This window comes from Harmonia axyridis, chromosome X (assembly GCF_914767665.1).
Source record: "Harmonia axyridis chromosome X, icHarAxyr1.1, whole genome shotgun sequence".
In the NCBI taxonomy this organism is placed as follows: domain Eukaryota; kingdom Metazoa; phylum Arthropoda; class Insecta; order Coleoptera; family Coccinellidae; genus Harmonia; species Harmonia axyridis.
The window spans coordinates 23,758,090-23,781,127 of NC_059508.1; the positions used below are offsets into that span (position 1 = coordinate 23,758,090).

The 23,038-nt window shown below is 23.6% G+C and overlaps 3 pseudogenes; 2 read left to right on the forward strand and 1 right to left on the reverse strand.

Moving 5' to 3' along the window:
• Positions 1-10,649: 10,649 nt before the first annotated feature.
• On the forward strand, positions 10,650-11,651 carry LOC123686004 (annotated as a pseudogene).
• Positions 11,652-16,925: 5,274 nt separating this feature from the next.
• LOC123686036 lies at positions 16,926-18,190 on the reverse strand (annotated as a pseudogene).
• Positions 18,191-20,578: 2,388 nt separating this feature from the next.
• LOC123686037 lies at positions 20,579-21,733 on the forward strand (annotated as a pseudogene).
• Positions 21,734-23,038: the final 1,305 nt, after the last annotated feature.

Genomic DNA, 23,038 nt, shown 5'->3' on the forward strand with positions numbered 1-23,038 from the left:
ACTTCTATATTCAACGTTAAATCCTGAAACTAACTCTGATTCACCCTCAGAAAAATCAAAAGGAGTTCGATTAGTTTCAGCTAATCTTGAAATAAATCATATTATTCTTAGAGGAAAATTAAATATAACAAATCAAACATATTTTTGATAAAAAATAAAATCTATTAAATTTAAAGATATAATTAACAATAAAAATGATAATAAAATTAAAAATATTCTTACTTCATAAGAAATTACTTGAGCAACTGAACGAAGCCTTCCTAATAAAGAATAAATCGAATTTGAAGATCAACCCGATAATATAATTGTATACACACTAAAACTAGAAATTACAAAAAAAAACAATACAGAAAAATTAAACTTAAATAAATAACAATAAAAAGGTATTCTAATTCATAATATTAATGCTAAAATTAAATTAAAAACTGGTGATATAATATAAATTAAAATATTAGCCATATAAGGAAAAATTATTTCTTTTCTAAATAATTTAATTGCATCACTAAAAGGCTGTAAAATTCCTAAAAAACCTACTTTATTAGGACCTTTTCGAATTTGAATATACCCTAATAACTTACGTTCTAATAAAGTTAAAAAAGCTACTCTAACTAAAATACAAATAATTATTAAAATAAAAATTATCAAAATTAAAATTATATCAATTATTATTTGTATAAAATACTTATAAAGATTCTAAATCTAACGCACTAATCTGCCAAAATAATAATTTTATTCATTTATAAAATTTTAAATCATAAACTTGGTCCTTTCGTACTAAAATTTATTAAATTATTAAAGATAGAAACCAACCTGGCTTACACCGGTTTAAACTCAGATCATGTAAAGTTTTAATGGTCGAACAGACCAAATATTTAAGCTTCTACACCTAAATTTAACTTTAATCCAACATCGAGGTCGCAATCTTTTCTTTCGATTTGAACTCTAAAAAAAAATAACGCTGTTATCCCTAAGGTAATTTATTCTTTTAATCATAAAAATGGATCAATTTTTCATAAATTAATGGTTAAAGTTAAAAAAGTTAATCTAATTTTTTTATCACCCCAATCAAATTTAATAAAAATTTTAAATTTTATAATTCTTTGAATTAAAAATCTTTTATAAATTAAACTCTATAGGGTCTTCTCGTCTTTTAAAAAAATTTAAGCTTTTTAACTTAAAAATAAAATTTTTAAATAATAAAATTTAGAAAGTTATCTTCTCATCAAACCATTCATACAAGCTTTCAATTAAAAAACTAATGATTATGCTACCTTTGCACAGTCAAAATACTGCGGCCCTTCAAATTTTATTCAGTGGGCAGGTCCTACTTTAAATTATAATCAAAAAGAGATGTTTTTATTAAACAGGTGAAAGATATTTTTGCCTAATTACTTAATTATACCTTTCGTAATTACTTATATTTTTACAAAATAATTAATACTAATTTTATCATTATTTCAATATAATTTTTATTATTAAATTTACTTTAATAAAAAAATTAAATTAATATATTAATATTTTTAATTAAATAACAAATCTTAACAAACTTCAAATAGTAAAAATTTCTAATTCTATAAATTATTAATTTATAATATTTAATTATAATAATTTAATTTTAAGCTTATCCCTAAAACTATTAAAATAAAAATTCAAAAAATTAAAAATTAAATTTTTATAATTTTTATAATGAATTAAATTCTTTTCTTAAAAAACTAGATATATTTAAAAACGAATAACGTTTCATTACTATATAATTATTATAAATATTTATTAAACAATAATATTTATAACTATATAGCTCTTTTAAATTCGAGATAAATATATAAATATTAAATTTTTAATAAACCCTGATACACAAGGTACACAATATTGTTTCTTTTATAAATTTATATAATTTTCCTTTTCAGTACTATTAATCTATCATAAAATAAAATTTTTCTTAATCTAATAAAAATACTAATTATATAATAAAATTATATATATATATATATATATATATATATATATATATATATATATATATTAATTAAATAAATTTTAAAATTCAATTTAAATTATTAATTATCTTCTTAATGTAAATAAGATGCTTATTCAAGCTCTAAACTGACATTCTAGAATCACTTTCCAGTAAATCTACTATGTTACGACTTATTCCATATTAGATGAAAGCGACGGGCATATTTTAGTACTAAATCATTAAAAATAAAAATATTTAATTACAATCAAATCCAATTTCATAAAACTTTTAAAATATATAAATCCATAAATATAATTTAATGTAACCCATTTCTACTTTAATATAAACTTCACCTTGATCTGATTTAAATTTTTAAAAAATATCTAAATATTAATTTCTAAAAAAATATTTAACAACGACGATATAAAAGTTTCTAACTAAAGTAATTTTAATCGTGGATTATCGTTTATAGAACAGGTTCCTCTGAAAAGTAAAAATACCGCCAAATCATTTAGCTTTAAAGAACTTAACTATTAATCACTTAACTTTATAATTTACTTAATTAATAATAGGGTATCTAATCCTAGTTTATTATAATAATTTCTTAACCTCATAAAAACATAATTAAAAATATTAATAAATTAAAATTTCACCTTAAAACTCAAAATTTCTTTTTTAATTTTTAATTCTATTAATTAAAGCTAATAAATATATATTATATTTTTTGTATAACCGCTGCTGCTGGCACAAAAATTGCAAATACTAAATCTTATCACTAATTCTAAATTTTTTTAATAATTAAAAATATACACTACTAATTTATTAAATTTAAAACAATATTCATATAAATCTTGAATGAATATATATATCTAATACCATAATCAAATATCTAATTAACTAAAACCCAAAAAAGACTACATTTAGTTAAAATTTATTTCAAACAAAAAAAAATTAACTTTATTTAGAAATAATAATAATTAAATTAAATTTAAAAAATTAAATTATTAAAACTAATAATTTTAAAAACTTTATGTTAACAAATCTTTGTAACTTCCTCCCGTCAAAAACGTCCCCTTAGATAATAACCAAACCTTAAACTTTTTAACTCTAAATTAAAAAATTTTCCCCCAAGGATTTACAAGTTATACCCTTAAATTTAGTGCTACCCTACTCACTAAATCCAATACTAAACAATTTAAATTGTAACAATTCTTATTGCCGACTGTTATAGCTTTATTCAAATTTAATTTTAATAAAATAAATTTTGTAATAAACTGAAGCCTACCAAATATCAAAAATATTTTAAATTATCGGATTTAAAAAATTCTTGATAAATACAATAATTTTAAAAAAATAAATTATAATTATAAAAACTTTATGTTAACAAATCTTTGTAACTTCCTCCCGTCAAAAACGTCCCCTCAGATAATAACCAAACCTTAAACTTTTTAACTCTAAATTAAAAAATTTTCCCCCAAGGATTTACAAGTTATACCCTTAAATTTAGTGCTACCCTACTCACTAAATCCAATACTAAACAATTTAAATTGTAACAATTCTTATTGCCGACTGTTATAGCTTTATTCAAATTTAATTTTAATAAAATAAATTTTGTAATAAACTGAAGCCTACCAAATATCAAAAATATTTTAAATTATCGGATTTAAAAAATTCTTAATAAATACAATAATTTTAAAAAAATAAATTATAATTATAAAAACTTTATGTTAACAAATCTTTGTAACTTCCTCCCGTCAAAAACGTCCCCTTAGATAATAACCAAACCTTAAACTTTTTAACTCTAAATTAAAAAATTTTCCCCCAAGGATTTACAAGTTATTCCCTTAAATTTAGTGCTACCCTACTCACTAAATCCAATACTAAACAATTTAAATTGTAACAATTCTTATTGCCGACTGTTATAGCTTTATTCAAATTTAATTTTAATAAAATAAATTTTGTAATAAACTGAAGCCTACCAAATATCAAAAATATTTTAAATTATCGGATTTAAAAAATTCTTGATAAATACAATAATTTAAAAAAAATAAATTATAATTTTATTATAAAATAAAATAATCAAAAATTAAATTTTTTAAAATTCAAAATAAATTTAATTTTAAATTTATTAATTTAGTTCCCCCCGAAACTAAACATTTTCTATTTTTATTAAAATATTTAAATTAACCTATTCTAAAAATTTTCAAAATTATATAAAAATCAAATTTATGAAAAATGAAAAAAAAAATTCCTCCCCTAATCATCAAAATTTTCAAAAATCCATAAATTTTGATAAATTTTTAACAATTTTTCACAAAATTTTTAAACGAAATAACTTTATTACACTAACAAATAATTTTTTCAAAAAAAATTATTAGATAATTTCCATATCACAATTTTTAAAAATTATTTAAATTTAAATTTCTAACAAAAAAATATAGATTTTTTTTTTATGAGCGATTTCCTTTTAAGCATTTATATAAAATTTTCAAAAATTACTCGAATTTTATGAAAATCCTAAATTTTTATACATAATTTTTTTAACTATGTAATAATTAAACTTAAAATAATTATAATTTAAATCAAAATATTGACATAATAACTTTATTTTACTAACAAATCATTTTTTTACCCTTTAAGATCACTTTTTATCCAATAAATTAAAAATTATTCGAGACAACCAAAAAATAGACAAATTTAACCAAATATTTAAAAATTACATTTTTTTGTTAGATATTTTAATTTAAATTTTTTATGAAATCTTTATTAATTTTATTTTTCTAAATCTATTTTTCACGTAATTTTTAATAGATTTAGTTAAAATAAGAATAACTTCATTTCATGATAAATACCATAATACTTTAGAAATAATATTTCTTAATGATAATTTAATTCATTAATACTTAGGTTTTTTTTTTTTTTTTCATTAATTTTGAATTTTTCATTAAAAATTAACTTTATTAATAACTAATAATTTTTAATATATTATTAATAATTATAGATTAATTATAATTTAATTCTTATATAAATAAAATGTTAATATTTTAATGTTAAATTAATTATTAATAATTTAAACTCTTTATATATATATTATAAATATTATTAATATATAAAATATTTATTAATATAGAAATTCTCGAAATTCACCGTCGTTTTTATATACTGATTTACTTTATATATTCTTTCTCTTTTTTTCGGGAGTACTATTATATATCCCTTAAGATACCAATATTAAATCGGTTTTTATATATTTAAAAATGTTTATTTTAACTATTTAATTAAAATTAGCACCTAGAATATTACTAATGGTACTATCCAATGTAAGATATATTTCGCCCTTATATATAAATGATTATATATTAATAAGTAATTATTAATTATTAAATATTATAGATATATATAAATAAATTCTTTAATTAAAAAGGCATAGGGTCCAAGAGAAAAACCCTATTAAAAGACAAAATTTAAATTAATACTGCTAATAAAGTATCGATTTTAGGCCATTTTTTTTTGCCCAAATTTTGACCCAAAAAATGCAAAAAATTGCAAAATTTTGCATTTTTTTCGTTTTCTTTGGAATTTTTCAAAAAATTTGATCTTTAAAATTGACATTATTGTCTAAAAAACAATTATAACACTTGGATATAAAAACCGATGTATGAGGAAATTCCTATTAGGGCGCCTGAAGAAAGGATCATTTTGATGAGATGAAACATGTGCAACCCACCCCTAGTTCCATCCCCGAAATTTTTGAAAAAAATGCCAAATTTCGTGAAATTTGATGAAATTTGGAAAAAATCTTCGGATTACAAAATTTTACAGGGATCGATTATTTTTTATGTGAAAAAAGGATTTATCATAAAATTTCTTTTTCCAAACTATTTTGTTAGAAAAATCAACTTTTAGAAAAAATTCTTCTTCTAGTCTAACAGAAAATTTATTTTATAGAAAATTTAAACCTTTTCTGTGAAAATAAAATTGAAAGAATAATTTTTAATTACAAAATTTTTTGATTTTTAAATATAAATCCATTTATTCAAATTTTTGTAAATTGAATTCTATTGATCCCCCCCCCCATAGAATTCTTATACAAATTTATTAATAAGGTGATATTTAAAAATTTTAAAAATTTAAAAGTCAGTTTCTTAGTTATTCAAAATCAAAAACTAATAATTTTAAAAACTTAAACGTTGATTGTTGGACTTAGCCTCAGGATTGGTTTAGAATATTGAAATTGATCCTGAAGTAGGACGACCAAAATCAACTCAAATTTATCGGATTTGGTGTTGATTGTTGGACTTAGCCTCAGGATTGGTTTAGAATATTGAAATTGATCCTGAAGTGGGACGACCAAAATCAACTCAAATTTATCAGATTTGGTGTTGATTGTTGGGCTTAGCCTCAGGATTGGTTTAGAATATTGGAATTGATCCTGAAGTAGGACACCAAAATCAACTCAAATTTATCGGGTTTGGTGTTGATTGTTGGACTTAGCCTCAGGATTAGTTTAGAATGTTGGAATTGATCCTGAAGTAGGACGACCAAAATCAACTCAAATTTATCGGGTTTGGTGTTGATTGTTGGACTTAGCCTCAGGATTGGTTTAGAATGTTGAAATTGATCCTGAAGTAGGGCACCAAAATCAACTCAAATTTATCGGGTTTGGTGCTGATTGTTGGACTTAGCCTCAGGATTGGTTTAGAATGTTGAAATTGATCCTGAAGTAGGACGACCAAAATCAACTCAAATTTATCGGGTTTGGTGTTGATGGTTGGACTTAGCCTCAGGATTGGTTTAGAATGTTGAAATTGATCCTGAAGTAGGACACCAAAATCAACTCAAATTTATCGGATTTGGTGTTGATTGTTGGACTTAGCCTCAGGATTGGTTTAGAATGTTGAAATTGATCCTGAAGTAGGACACCAAAATCAACTCAAATTAAAGAAATAGATATCTCGCTCAACACTTGGTGAAACATCGTTATTAATAAATAAATAAAAACACTTGACTATACGTTCACAAATTTAATAAAATATTATATTACGTTGACATGCATGTTTCGGGTTTTACCCCATTCTCAAAACTAAACAGAATAATAAACGGTACAAATTATACATCAAACAAAACAGATGTTAACACCGGAGATAAGCGGAACTCCAGCTGATCGTTCACAATTGGCAATTTTTGTTTATGTGCTGAAGATATTTCTAAACATTCTAAAAGATCTAATCGCTTACTTTTCTCTCCTTCGTGTAAAATTTTGGTTTTATTGAAATCTATAAAATGGTTACAAGAGATACAATGAGTTGAAAACCCCGTTGTGGATTTATTTTGTAAAATAGATTTTTTATGTTCTTCAACCCTAACTTTGAGAGAACGACCGGTTTGACCAACATAAAAAGCAGGACATTCGTCACAGAACAACTTATATACACCACTTTTTTCTGAATCACTTAACTTATCCCTACCATCAGAAAACATTGATCTCAAATTTTTCTTGTTTGTACACACAATATCAACTCTGTTTTTTCTTAATCTATTACAAACTATGTCGCTAATCTGTGGAATATAATTAATATATACAAATCTCTTCATTTGATCTTTAGGTTGAGGTGGATAGATACAAGTTAAAAGTTTTTCACGTTGTTTTTTCAATATTAATTTATCTATTATGTCAGGAGAGTAGCCGTTGTTCTTTGTTAATAACTTTAACATCTCAACTTCTTTTTTGAAGTTATTCTCCGATGACAATATTTCACTCAGTACGGAAATAATTGAAGAAACAATGAAAATACTACAAATATGTCTTGAACAGAGCTATTTTAAGTTCAATGGGAAATTTTATCAACAACTAGATGGTCTACCAATGGGTTCTCCTTCATCCCCCCTTTTCAGTGAAATTTTTATGACACATTTGGAAAAGAAAATATTTTCCATAATGAATAATAATCTGACTGTATATGTACTGTACTGGAAGCGATATGTTGATGACGTATTTTGTATTTGGACTGGCTCGGATTCAGAACTCGAATCATTTCTAAAGCTTATTAACTCATTTTATGACGGTGTTCAGTTCACTTTGGAATTGGAAAATGTGGATAAATCACTCAACTTCCTGGATATTCAGATAAAAATCGTAAATGACCATCTTGATTTTGATATTTACAGAAAACCAACTTTTTCCGATGTTCTCATTCATAATAGTAGTTCACACCCTTATAGAATTAAAATGTCTGCGTTTCATTCCCTTGTGCACAGACTTATTTCCACTCCTCTATCGGAGAATAACTTCAAAAAAGAAGTTGAGATGTTAAAGTTATTAACAAAGAACAACGGCTACTCTCCTGACATAATAGATAAATTAATATTGAAAAAACAACGTGAAAAACTTTTAACTTGTATCTATCCACCTCAACCTAAAGATCAAATGAAGAGATTTGTATATATTAATTATATTCCACAGATTAGCGACATAGTTTGTAATAGATTAAGAAAAAACAGAGTTGATATTGTGTGTACAAACAAGAAAAATTTGAGATCAATGTTTTCTGATGGTAGGGATAAGTTAAGTGATTCAGAAAAAAGTGGTGTATATAAGTTGTTCTGTGACGAATGTCCTGCTTTTTATGTTGGTCAAACCGGTCGTTCTCTCAAAGTTAGGGTTGAAGAACATAAAAAATCTATTTTACAAAATAAATCCACAACGGGGTTTTCAACTCATTGTATCTCTTGTAACCATTTTATAGATTTCAATAAAACCAAAATTTTACACGAAGGAGAGAAAAGTAAGCGATTAGATCTTTTAGAATGTTTAGAAATATCTTCAGCACATAAACAAAAATTGCCAATTGTGAACGATCAGCTGGAGTTCCGCTTATCTCCGGTGTTAACATCTGTTTTGTTTGATGTATAATTTGTACCGTTTATTATTCTGTTTAGTTTTGAGAATGGGGTAAAACCCGAAACATGCATGTCAACGTAATATAATATTTTATTAAATTTGTGAACGTATAGTCAAGTGTTTTTATTTATTTATCAACTCAAATTTATCGGATTTGGTGTTGATTGTTGGACTTAGCCTCAGGATTGGTTTAGAATGTTGAAATTGATCCTGAAGTAGGACACCAAAATCAACTCAAATTTATCGGATTTGGTGTTGATTGTTGGGCTTAGCCTCAGGATTGGTTTAGAATGTTGAAATTGATCCTGAAGTAGGACACCAAAATCAACTCAAATTTATCGGGTTTGGTGTTGATTGTTGGGCTTAGCCTCAGGATTAGTTTAGAATGTTGAAATTGATCCTGAAGTAGGACGACCAAAATCAACTCAAATTTATCGGATTTGGTGCTGATTGTTGGACTTAGCCTCAGGATTGGTTTAGAATGTTGAAATTGATCCTGAAGTAGGGCACCAAAATCAACTCAAATTTATCGGATTTGGTGTTGATTGTTGGGCTTAGCCTCAGGATTGGTTTAGAATGTTGAAATTGATCCTGAAGTAGGACACCAAAATCAACTCAAATTTATCGGGTTTGGTGTTGATTGTTGGGCTTAGCCTCAGGATTAGTTTAGAATGTTGAAATTGATCCTGAAGTAGGGCACCAAAATCAACTCAAATTTATCGGATTTGGTGCTGATTGTTGGACTTAGCCTCAGGATTGGTTTAGAATGTTGAAATTGATCCTGAAGTAGGGCACCAAAATCAACTCAAATTTATCGGATTTGGTGCTGATTGTTGGACTTAGCCTCAGGATTGGTTTAGAATGTTGAAATTGATCCTGAAGTAGGACACCAAAATCAACTCAAATTTATCGGGTTTGGTGTTGATTGTTGGACTTAGCCTCAGGATTGGTTTAGAATGTTGAAATTGATCCTGAAGTAGGACGACCAAAATCAACTCAAATTTATCAGATTTGGTGTTGATTGTTGGACTTAGCCTCAGGATTGGTTTAGAATGTTGAAATTGATCCTGAAGTAGGACACCAAAATCAACTCAAATTTATCGGATTTGGTGTTGATTGTTGGACTTAGCCTCAGGATTGGTTTAGAATGTTGAAATTGATCCTGAAGTAGGACGATCAAAATCAACTCAAATTTATCGGATTTGGTGTTGATTGTTGGACTTAGCCTCAGGATTGGTTTAGAATGTTGAAATTGATCCTGAAGTAGGACGACCAAAATCAACTCAAATTTATCGGATTTGGTGTTGATTGTTGGACTTAGCCTCAGGATTAGTTTAGAATGTTGAAATTGATCCTGAAATAGGACGACTAAAATCAACTCAAATTTATCGGGTTTGGCGTTGATTGTTGGACTTAGCCTCAGGATTGGTTTAGAATATTGAAATTGATCCTGAAGTAGGACGACCAAAATCAACTCAAATTTATCGAATATATTTATATAAATAATCCTATTATATAGGATTTTTTACTTTGTGAATTAATTTTTGTACACTTAAATTAATGAAAATTTAATAGTTTTTATTTAAGGTTAAAATATTAAATTTTAAATTTAACTTAATAAGTTAAATTTTTAATTGTTAATTTTTTTTTGTAATTATATTCAATAAAATTAAATTATTTCTTAGAGTTTCAAAAACTCTTGTACATCTTATACTAGAATATAAAGATAAGCTAAAGAAGCTGATGGGTTCATACCCCATTTATAAAGGTATACCCCTTTTCTTTATAATTAAAACTATAAAATTAATATTTTTAATTTTAATAATAAGAGGAACTCTTATTTCTATTTCTGCTTATTCATGAATTAATATCTGGATTGGTTTAGAATTAAACCTCTTAGCTTTTATTCCTATTATAAATTTAGATAATTTTAAGTATTCTTCTGAATCCTCCTTGAAATATTTTTTAGTTCAAGTTTCTGCATCAATTCTAGTTTTATTTTCTTTTTTAAATTCATTTATTTTAATCAATTCTATCGAGCAATTAATACCTACTTCTATATTTTTGTTTAACAGAGCTATCCTTATAAAAATAGGAGCAGCCCCTTTTCACTTTTGATACCCAGAAGTCCTAGAAGGACTAAGATGAGCTAATGCATTATTATTAATAACTTGACAAAAAATTGCCCCAATAATTTTAATTATATATAATTTTAAATTAAACCTATTCTTTATTTTGATTATTTTGATATGTATAACCTTAGGGAGTGTAAAAACATGGAACCAAACCAGATTAAAAAAAATTCTTGCCTTATCTTCCATTAACCATATTGGTTGAATATTAAGAATAATAATATTAAATCAATCCTTATGAATATTATACTTTTTAATTTATACTTTTATTTCTTCAAATATAATCTTAATTTTTAATAAATATAAAATCTTTAACATTAAAGATCTTATAAATAATATGAATTGCAATAAAACTTTAAAATTCTATTTTTTTTTAAATTTCTTTTCTCTAGGAGGAATCCCCCCCTTTTTAGGATTTTTTCCTAAGTGACTAATTCTAAAAACTTTAATTGAAAATCACTTTTATTTTCTATCTTTTATAATAATTTTTATTACTTTAATTTGTATATATATTTATATACGCTTAATACTTCAATCTTTAATAATAAAATTAAATGAAAATAAAAAATTTAATTATATTAACTCTTACTATGTAATTTTTTTAAATTGAGTGAATATTTACGGATTAATCATTTTTACTGTAATTTTTAGAATTTATTAAGGATTTAAGTTAAATAAACTAGTAACCTTCAAAGTTAAAAATAGAATTATTCTAAGCCTTAGAATAATATTCACCTATAAATTTGCAATTTATAATCATAATTGAATATAAGGCTTAATAAAGGAGAAAACTCATAATTAAATTTACAATTTAACGCTTTAATTCAGCCACTTTATCGAATAAATGATTATTTTCTACTAATCATAAAGATATTGGAACATTATACTTTTTATTTGGAATATGGGCAGGAATAGTAGGAACATCGTTAAGTATTTTAATTCGGTTAGAATTAGGAACTAGAGGAAGATTAATTGGAAACGACCAAATTTATAATATAATTGTTACAGCTCATGCTTTCATTATAATTTTCTTTATAGTAATACCTATTATAATTGGGGGTTTTGGAAATTGATTAGTTCCTTTAATAATTGGAGCTCCTGATATAGCATTTCCACGATTAAATAACATAAGATTTTGACTTTTACCCCCTGCTTTAACTCTTTTAATTTTAAGAACAATCGTAGAAATAGGGGCAGGAACAGGATGAACTGTTTACCCTCCTCTTTCTTCTAATTTAACACATAATGGGCCTTCAGTAGATTTAGTGATTTTTAGTTTACATTTAGCAGGAATTTCCTCAATTTTAGGTGCAGTAAATTTCATTTCAACTATTATAAATATACGTCCATTTGGTATAATACTTGATAAAACTCCTTTATTTGTATGATCTGTTCTTATTACAGCAATTCTTTTATTACTATCACTACCAGTTCTTGCAGGAGCAATTACTATACTATTAACTGACCGAAACTTAAACTCTTCTTTTTTTGATCCAACCGGTGGGGGAGACCCAATTTTATACCAACATTTATTTTGATTTTTTGGCCATCCTGAAGTTTATATTTTAATTCTCCCAGGATTTGGTATAATTTTCCATATTATTACACAAGAAAGAGGGAAAAAAATTGCCTTTGGTTCTTTAGGAATAATTTATGCTATATTAGCTATTGGACTTCTAGGATTTGTAGTATGAGCTCATCACATATTTACAGTGGGAATAGATGTTGATACTCGAGCTTATTTTACTTCAGCTACTATAATTATTGCAGTACCCACTGGAATTAAAATTTTTTCTTGATTAGCAACTTTACATGGAATACAATTTTACTATACACCTTCAATTTTATGAACCCTGGGATTTTTATTTTTATTTACAATTGGTGGATTAACAGGAGTAATTTTAGCTAACTCTTCCATAGATATTATTTTACATGATACCTATTATGTTGTAGCTCATTTCCATTACGTTTTATCTATAGGAGCTGTATTTGCCATTATAGCAGGATTTATCCATTGATTCCCTTTAATTACAGGATTCAATCTTAACAATAAATTGTTACAAATCCAATTTTTAATTATATTTATTGGGGTAAACTTAACATTTTTTCCTCAACACTTCTTAGGACTAAGAGGAATACCTCGACGATACTCTGATTATCCTGATGCTTATTACAAATGAAATAAAATTTCTTCTATTGGATCTATAATTTCCTCTCTTAGAATAATCTTTATAATCTTAATTATTTGAGAAAGATTTTATTCAATACGTTTAAGAAAGTTTAATTCTAATGTACCCTCTTTAATTGAATGACTCCAACTTTCTCCCCCTAATGAACATTCTTATTCAGAAGTACCAATCTTAGCTCAAAAATTCTAATATGGCAGATTAGTGCATTGGATTTAAACCCCAATTATAAAGATTTACCTTTTTTTAGAAATAGCGACTTGAAAATCATATATATTTTTAGACAGAGCTTCATATTTACTGGAACAATTAAGATTTTTTCATGATCACGCCCTTTTGATCTTAATAATAATCACTTGTATTGTAACATATACCATAATGAGACTAACATTAAATAATTATAACCATCGTTTTATATTAGAAGGACACAATATTGAAACAATTTGAACTATCATACCAGCATTAACTTTAATTTTTATTGCTTTTCCTTCTTTAAAATTAATTTACTTAATTGATGAAATCCGTAACCCTTTAGTTACTATTAAAACTATTGGTCATCAATGATATTGAACCTATAAATATACAGATTTTAAAAATCTTGAATTTGATTCATATTTAATTAATAATAATCAACTTTTTAATTTTCGATTACTAGAAGTTGATAATCGAACTATTTTACCATATCTTTCTCATATTCGAATTCTAACTTCATCTTCTGACGTAATTCATTCTTGAACAGTTCCTTCAACAGGAGTAAAAGTCGATGCCTCCCCAGGGCGATTAAATCAACTTAGATTTAATTTAAATCGAACTGGAATTTTTTTTGGTCAATGTTCAGAAATTTGTGGAGCAAACCATAGATTTATACCTATTTCTATTGAAAGAATTTCTCCCCAAAATTTCATTAAATGGGTAGAAAATTTTTCATTAGATGACTGAAAGATAAGTATTGGTCTCTTAAACCACTTTATAGTAATTAACGACTACTTCTAATGAAAAATTTAGTTAACCTATAACATTAGTTTGTCAAACTGAAATCATTCTCAGAATAATTTTTAATTCCTCAAACTATACCTATGGATTGGTTTTCCTTATATATTTTTATAACACTTTTATTTATTATTTTAAACATTAAAATATTTTATTCTCATAAAAAATCTCCTTTAAAAAATTTTAAATTATTAAATAAAAAACTTTCTTGAAAATGATAATAAATCTTTTTTCTTCTTTTGATCCTTCATCTTATTTTATATTACCTTTAAATTGACTAAGAATAATTATTAGTTTTTTATTTATTCCTTCTATATTCTGACTAATTCCTAATCGATTTAACTTTTTAATTCAAAATATATTAATTACTCTACATAAAGAATTCAAAATCATTACAAAAAAAAATAATACTTTAATATTTATTGTATTATTTTACTTCATTATAATTAATAACTCAATAGGGTTATTTCCTTACATTTTTACAGCCTCAAGTCATATAATTTTTACTCTATCCCTAGCTTTACCTTTATGGTTAAGATTTATATTAAATAGTTGAATTAGCCACACTTATCACTCATTTGCCCATCTAATGCCTCAAGGAACTCCTTCTATTTTAATACCTTTTATAGTATGTATTGAAACAATTAGAAATATTATTCGTCCTGGAACTCTCGCTATTCGTTTATCAGCTAATATAATTGCAGGACACCTTTTATAAACTCTTTTAGGAAACACTGGTCCTATAGTAAATTTGCTTATTTTATTAATTATTATAATTCAATTTATACTAATTTTATTAGAATCAGCAGTAGCTTTAATTCAATCTTATGTTTTTGCTATCCTTAGAACTCTTTATTCTAGAGAAAATAATTATGATAAAAAATCACCCATTTCATTTAGTAGATTATAGTCCTTGACCAATTTTAGGAGCTTTTAGAGCTATAACTGCAATAATAGGAATAATTAAATGATTCCATCTTTTTAACTCTAATTTATTTATTTTAAGAAATATAATTCTTTTACTAATTATATTTCAATGATGACGAGATGTAATTCGAGAAAGAACCTTTCAAGGAAACCACACTCTTTTAGTATCTTTTGGTTTACGATGAGGAATAATTTTATTTATTACCTCAGAGATTTTTTTCTTTGTTAGTTTTTTTTGAAGATTTTATCATATAAGATTATCTCCTTCTATCGAACTAGGAATAGCTTGACCTCCAGAAGGAATTAATACCTTTAATCCTAATGAAATCCCATTATTAAACACTATTATTCTATTAAGATCAGGCCTAAGAGTAACTTGAGCCCACCATAGATTAATAGAAAATAATTTTAATCAAACATTTCAAAGATTAATTATTACTGTTTTTCTAGGAATAAATTTTTCTTTACTACAAGGAATTGAATATTTAGAAGCCCCATTTTCTATAGCCGATTCAGTTTATGGAAGAACATTCTTTATAGCTACAGGATTCCATGGTTTACATGTTATTATTGGTTCTATTTTTCTTTTAGTATGTTTAACTCGATTAAACTTTAATCATTTTAGAAACAATCACCATTTTGGATTTGAAGCAGCAGCATGATATTGACATTTTGTAGACGTAGTATGACTATTCCTATATATATCTATTTATTGATGAGGTAGATATCTATATAGTATAAATATTACATTTGATTTCCAATCAAAAAATCTTTTAAAAGTATAGATAATATTCTTAATTTCATCTTTAATTTTAATAATTCTTAGAATTATAATAATTTTAATAATTATTGCAAATTATATCTCAATAAAAACATTTAAAGATCGAGAAAAAAGTTCTCCCTTTGAATGCGGATTTGACCCTAAAAATTCTGCACGCCTACCATTCTCAATTCACTTTTTTTTAATCGCTTTAATTTTTTTAATTTTTGATGTAGAAATTACCCTTATTATCCCTTTTATTTATAGAATAAAATATTCTAATATTATAATTATTAGCATTATATTTTTTATATTCATAGCAATCTTAATTTTAGGTTTATACCATGAATGAAAACAAGGAGCCTTAAACTGATCTTTATAGGATAATAGTTAAATTAACATTTAATTTGCATTTAAAAAATACTGTTTTTCAGTTTATCTTAAATAAGAAGCAAAATATTGCATTTAGTTTCGACCTAAAAATTTGAATTTAAATTCCTTATTTAATTGAAACCAAACTAGAGGTAAGTCACTGTTAATGATTCCAATGAGAAACTCTCCAATTAAAGAAATATAAAAATTTAAGCTTCTAACTTAATATATAGCAATTTGTTAATATTTCTTTTTATATAGTTTATCTAAAACATTATATTTTCATTATAAAAAAAGATTAATTCTTATAAATACTTAAAAAATATTTTAATTTACCTCAATATCTTCAATATTGCGCTCTATTAAGCTATTTAAGTAGAATATATAAATCAATAACAAAATAATTCGAATTAAAAATATGATTATATAAATCTTTAAACTATTTTTAAAAATATACTGAAATAAAACAGAAATTTTTTTAAAAAATTTAAATAAACCCTGACTTCCTAAGAACTCTGATCAACCCTGATCTAAAAATTTATAATTTAGTATTCCTAAATTAATAAAAAAATAATTTATTCCAAAAGTTGAAATATAAGGCAAATTCCATATTAATACTAAAAAAATTAAAATTTTTATTAAATTAGAAAAAATTAAATTATAATTTAATTTTAATAAAGAAATCTCAAAACCTATAATTACCCCAATTATTACTATAATTAAAATTAAAATTTTCATAAAAAAAGGTAATACAACTAAATTGATATCCTTAAATATAAATCATATAAGAACCGTTCCTGAAAATAATACAATAATAAATATAAATCCTATTCTATAAACTATTTCATCTCTTAATTCTTCAGTTCTATTTATTCTAAACCCACAATAATCTGTGAATATTAAATAATTTAATAAACGCACTGTATAAGAAACTGTTAATGTTAAAGAAATTAATATAATTAAATAAATTACAATATTTAATCTTGTCATAGAATAAACCTCTATAATTAAATCTTTTGAGTAAAATCCAGAAAAAAAAGGAATACCACATAATGATAAATTTCTTACATTAAAATATATTACAGTTATAGGAGTTTTATAAACTAAACCTCCTATAAAACGAATATCTTGACATTCTCCTATTAAATGAATAAAATTACCTGCACATATAAATAATAAGGCTTTAAATAAAGCATGAATTAATAAATGAAAAAAAGCTAATTCATATAAACCTAATCTTAAAATAGTAACTATTAAACCTAACTGACTTAAAGTTGATAAAGCAATAATTTTTTTTAAATCATATTCAAAATTAGCTGCTAAACCTGAGATTAATATTGTTATCAATCCAATGAATATTAACACAAAAGAATAATTTTCCAATAATAAATGAAATCGAATTAATAAATAAACCCCTGCTGTTACTAAAGTTGAAGAATGTACTAATGCTGAAACAGGAGTAGGAGCAGCTATAGCTGCTGGTAATCAAGCTGAAAAAGGAATTTGTGCACTTTTAGTTAAAGCAGCAATAATAATTAACAAACCTACAATTATTATTCTTTTATCTCTATAATAATAATCAATATATAATATAAAATTTCATCTTCCAAAATTTATTATCCAAGCAATAGAAATTATTAATATTGCATCTCCTACTCGATTAGATAAAGCTGTTAATATACCAGCTGAATAAGATTTTACATTTTGATAATAAATTACTAAACAATAAGAAACTAATCCTAACCCATCTCAACCCAATAAAATTGAAATTAAATTTGGACTTAAAATTATTAATAATATAGATAGAACAAATATAAAAACTAGTATAATAAAACGATTAATAGATAAATCCTTAGATATATAAGATTTTCTATAAAAAATTACTATGGTAGAAATAAATAAAACAAAAGAAACAAATAATAAAGATATTCAATCCAAAAGAATTAATATTTCTACTTCTATTGAATTTAAATTAAAAATTCTTCACTCAATAAAATAAACCTTTCCTGTATTAAGTAAAAATAATCTAAAACAAAAAAAAAAAAAAAAAAACCTAAGTATTAATCTAGAAAAAATTACACAAAAAGATATTACTTAAAGTTAAAGTAACTTCATTGACTCCACAAATCAATATTTTATATAAACTATTTAAGTAAAAGAAAAATAAATCTCTTTTTAATAAAATTAAATTTAAAGGAACCCAATGTATGAGTAATAAAATTAATTCTCGATAAGAAATTAATTCAAAAAAATATAATCTTCTGTAAAATTTTCCATGTTGACTAAAAGAATATAAATACAAACTATAAGAAGCTCTCAAAAAAGTTATAATTATTAATATAAATATACAAATATGAGAATAATTAATTAAACTATTAATTAACAAAATTTCTCTTAACAAATTTAAAGAAGGTGGTGCAGCTATATTTCTAATTACTAACAAAAATCACCATAAAGATAAAAAAGGTACAATATTAATTAAACCTTTATTAATAAAAATACTTCGACTAACAATACGTTCATAATTTATATTTACTAAAACAAATAATCCTGAAGAACAACAGCCATGAGCTAATATTATTATTAAAGATCCAGTAATTCCTCAAGAATTAAATGTTAATAAACCTGACAATAAAAGTCCTATATGAACAACTGAAGAATAAGCAATTAAAGATTTTATATCTCTTTGACGTAAACAACTTAAAGAAACTAAAATCCCTCCTATTAAAGATAAATTAATTAAAAAAAAATTAACCTTAACTCCTAGATATATAAATATAGTTAAAAATCGAATAAGTCCATATCTTCCTAACTTTAATATCACTCCTGCTAATATTATAGACCCAGCAACTGAAGCTTCTACATGTGCTTTAGGCAATCATAAATGAAATAAAAATATCGGCATTTTAACTAAAAATACTATTATTATTATAAAATATAAAATAAAACTAAATAAATTTACATTAATATAAGTCAAATCTAATGTTTTAAACTTTGAATAATAAATAAAAATAAACAATATTATTGGTAAAGAAGCTATAATTGTATAAAAAAATATATATATTCCAGCTTGAATACGTTCAGGCTGATATCCTCAACCTAAAATCAAAATCAAAATTGGAATTAACCTAGCCTCAAAAAATATATAAAATAAAAATATATTTATAGAAGAAAAAGTTAATAATAAAAAAAGCAATAATAATAATAATAAAATACTAAATAACTCACTGAAATCTTTTAAATTAAAAAGTTTTTCTCTAGCTATAAATATTAAAAAAGAAATTCAAAACCTTAATAATAACAAAAAATATGATAAAAAATCTATACCTATAAAAAAATTTAATGAACTAAAAAATAAAAAAGAAATTTTTGAAAAAAATCAAATTCTTATTAAAATTAAATAATTTTTAATTAATCAAAATTTTATTTATAAAACATAAAGGAATCATAAATACTAATATTATTAATATTATCATAAAATATTTAATGAATTAAAATAATCATTTCCATAAGAACGAATTATTGACACTAATAAAGATAATCCCAAAACTCTTTCACAAACACTTATAGTTAAAAAAACTACTACAAAATAAAATTCATAACTAAAATAAGATAAATAAAAATATATTATTATAAATAAAGTTAAAATTACTAATTCTAATCTAAGTAATGTTATTAATGAATGTTTTCGATTAATAAAAAAATTTAAAATTCTAAAAATAAACATACTTAAAAAAATTATTTCCATATTTTAATAATTTAAAAAAAATACTGGTCTTGTAAACCAGCTTTAAGATTTAATCTTTTAGAATATCAGAGGAAAACAAATATATCTTTAATCTCCAAAATTAATATTTTTTATTAAACTACCCTCTGAAATCTTAATTTTAACATTTTTAAATTTTTTGGCAATTTTTCTTACCCACCCCCTATCCTTAGGACTACTTATTTTAACTTATACAATTATAACTTGTATCATTATAGGATTAATAAGATCAAACTTTTGATTTTCATATATTTTAATATTAATTATAATTGGAGGTTTACTAATTTTATTTATTTATATAACAAGAACTGCCTCTAATGAAAAATTTAAATTTAATAAATATATTATATTTATTATAATTAGTTTATTTATAATTACTATATTTATAAATAATATAAATCTATATTTAATAAATCAAAATATTAATAATGAAATTTTACATAAAATAGATTTAATTAGAAATTTTTATTTAAATTTAAATAAATTTTTAAATTACCCAAATTCTAACATATTTTTAATTTTGATTTTTTATTTATTAATTTCAATAATTGCAGTTGTAAAAATTACTAAAGTAAAATTTGGACCGTTACGTCAATTTAAATATGAAAATACCAATACGAAAAATTAATTCTTTAACGAAAATTATTAACAACTCTTTAATCGATCTACCTACACCAAGAAATATTTCATATTTATGAAATTTTGGATCTTTATTAGGCTTGTGTTTAATAATACAAATTATTACAGGATTATTTTTATCTATACATTATTGTGCAAACGTAGATTTAGCTTTTAATAGAGTGACTCATATTTGTCGAGACGTAAATATAGGATGGTTAATACGAACTATTCATGCAAATGGAGCCTCTTTATTTTTTATATGTTTATATTTACATATTAGGCGAGGCTTATATTTTGGTTCTTACAAACTTACAGAAACTTGAATGACAGGAACTACTATTTTATTTATATCTATAGCTACAGCCTTTTTAGGTTATGTTCTTCCCTGAGGGCAAATATCTTTTTGAGGAGCAACTGTAATTACAAATTTAGTTTCTGCAATCCCTTACCTAGGAAATTCTATCGTTATTTGACTATGAGGAGGTTTTGCTGTTGACAATGCTACATTAAACCGATTTTATTCATTTCATTTTATTTTACCTTTCATTATTTCAGCTTTAATTATAATTCATTTACTATTTTTACATAACTCTGGCTCTAGTAATCCTTTAGGATCTAATTCTAATCTAGATAAAATTAGTTTTCATCCATATTTCTCCTTTAAAGATATTTTAGGTTTTCTCATTATAATATTTTTTATTTTAAATATTATTATTCTATATCCTTATATATTAAGAGATCCTGATAATTTTATCCCAGCTAATCCTCTTTCCACCCCTCCTCATATTCAACCAGAATGATATTTTTTATTTGCTTATGCAATTCTTCGCTCTATTCCCAATAAACTTGGAGGTGTAATTGCTTTAGTAATATCAATTGCTATTCTTTATTTTATACCTTTTATTAATTTCAAAATAATGAAAAGAAACAGCTTTTATTATATTAATAAAATTATATTTTGAAATTTTATCGTTACAGTTATAATTTTAACATGAATCGGAGCTAAACCAGTTGAAAATCCTTTTATTTTCATAGGACAAATTTTTACCTTAATCTATTTCATATACTTTATATTAAACTCAATTATTTATAAAATTTGAGACTGATGAATATTTAATTAATCAATGAGCTTGAAAAGCATATATTTTGAAAATATAAGAAAGAATTTAAATTTCTATTGATTTATACAAAATTTAATTAACTATATAATTAATACTATAAATAATAATCTTAATCTAAAATTTAATATAAGTATATTCAAAGAAACAGGCAAAAAAACCTTTCAAGATAAATATATTAATTTATCATATCGATAACGAGGTAAAGTCCCTCGAACCCAAATTCATATAAAAGAAAAAAATAATAATTTAAAAAAAAATATAATAGAATAAAAATCTCCTCCTATAAAAATCAACCTTCTTATTATTCTTATAAAAATAATATTAGAATATTCAGCCATAAAAATAAAAGCAAATCCAAAACTTCTATATTCAACGTTAAATCCTGAAACTAACTCTGATTCACCCTCAGAAAAATCAAAAGGAGTTCGATTAGTTTCAGCTAATCTTGAAATAAATCATATTATTCTTAGAGGAAAATTAAATATAACAAATCAAACATATTTTTGATAAAAAATAAAATCTATTAAATTTAAAGATATAATTAACACTGAAAATGATAATAAAATTAAAAATATTCTTACTTCATAAGAAATTACTTGAGCAACAGAACGAAGCCTTCCTAATAAAGAATAAATCGAATTTGAAGATCAACCCGATAATATAATTGTATACACACTAAAACTAGAAATTACAAAAAAAAACAATACAGAAAAATTAAACTTAAATAAATAACAATAAAAAGGTATTCTAATTCATAATATTAATGCTAAAATTAAATTAAAAACTGGTGATATAATATAAATTAAAATATTAGCCATATAAGGAAAAATTATTTCTTTTCTAAATAATTTAATTGCATCACTAAAAGGCTGTAAAATTCCTAAAAAACCTACTTTATTAGGGCCTTTTCGAATTTGAATATACCCTAATAACTTACGTTCTAATAAAGTTAAAAAAGCTACTCTAACTAAAATACAAATAATTATTAAAATAAAAATTATCAAAATTAAAATTATATCAATTATTATTTGTATAAAATACTTATAAAGATTCTAAATCTAACGCACTAATCTGCCAAAATAATAATTTTATTCATTTATAAAATTTTAAATCATAAACTTGGTCCTTTCGTACTAAAATTTATTAAATTATTAAAGATAGAAACCAACCTGGCTTACACCGGTTTAAACTCAGATCATGTAAAGTTTTAATGGTCGAACAGACCAAATATTTAAGCTTCTACACCTAAATTTAACTTTAATCCAACATCGAGGTCGCAATCTTTTCTTTCGATTTGAACTCTAA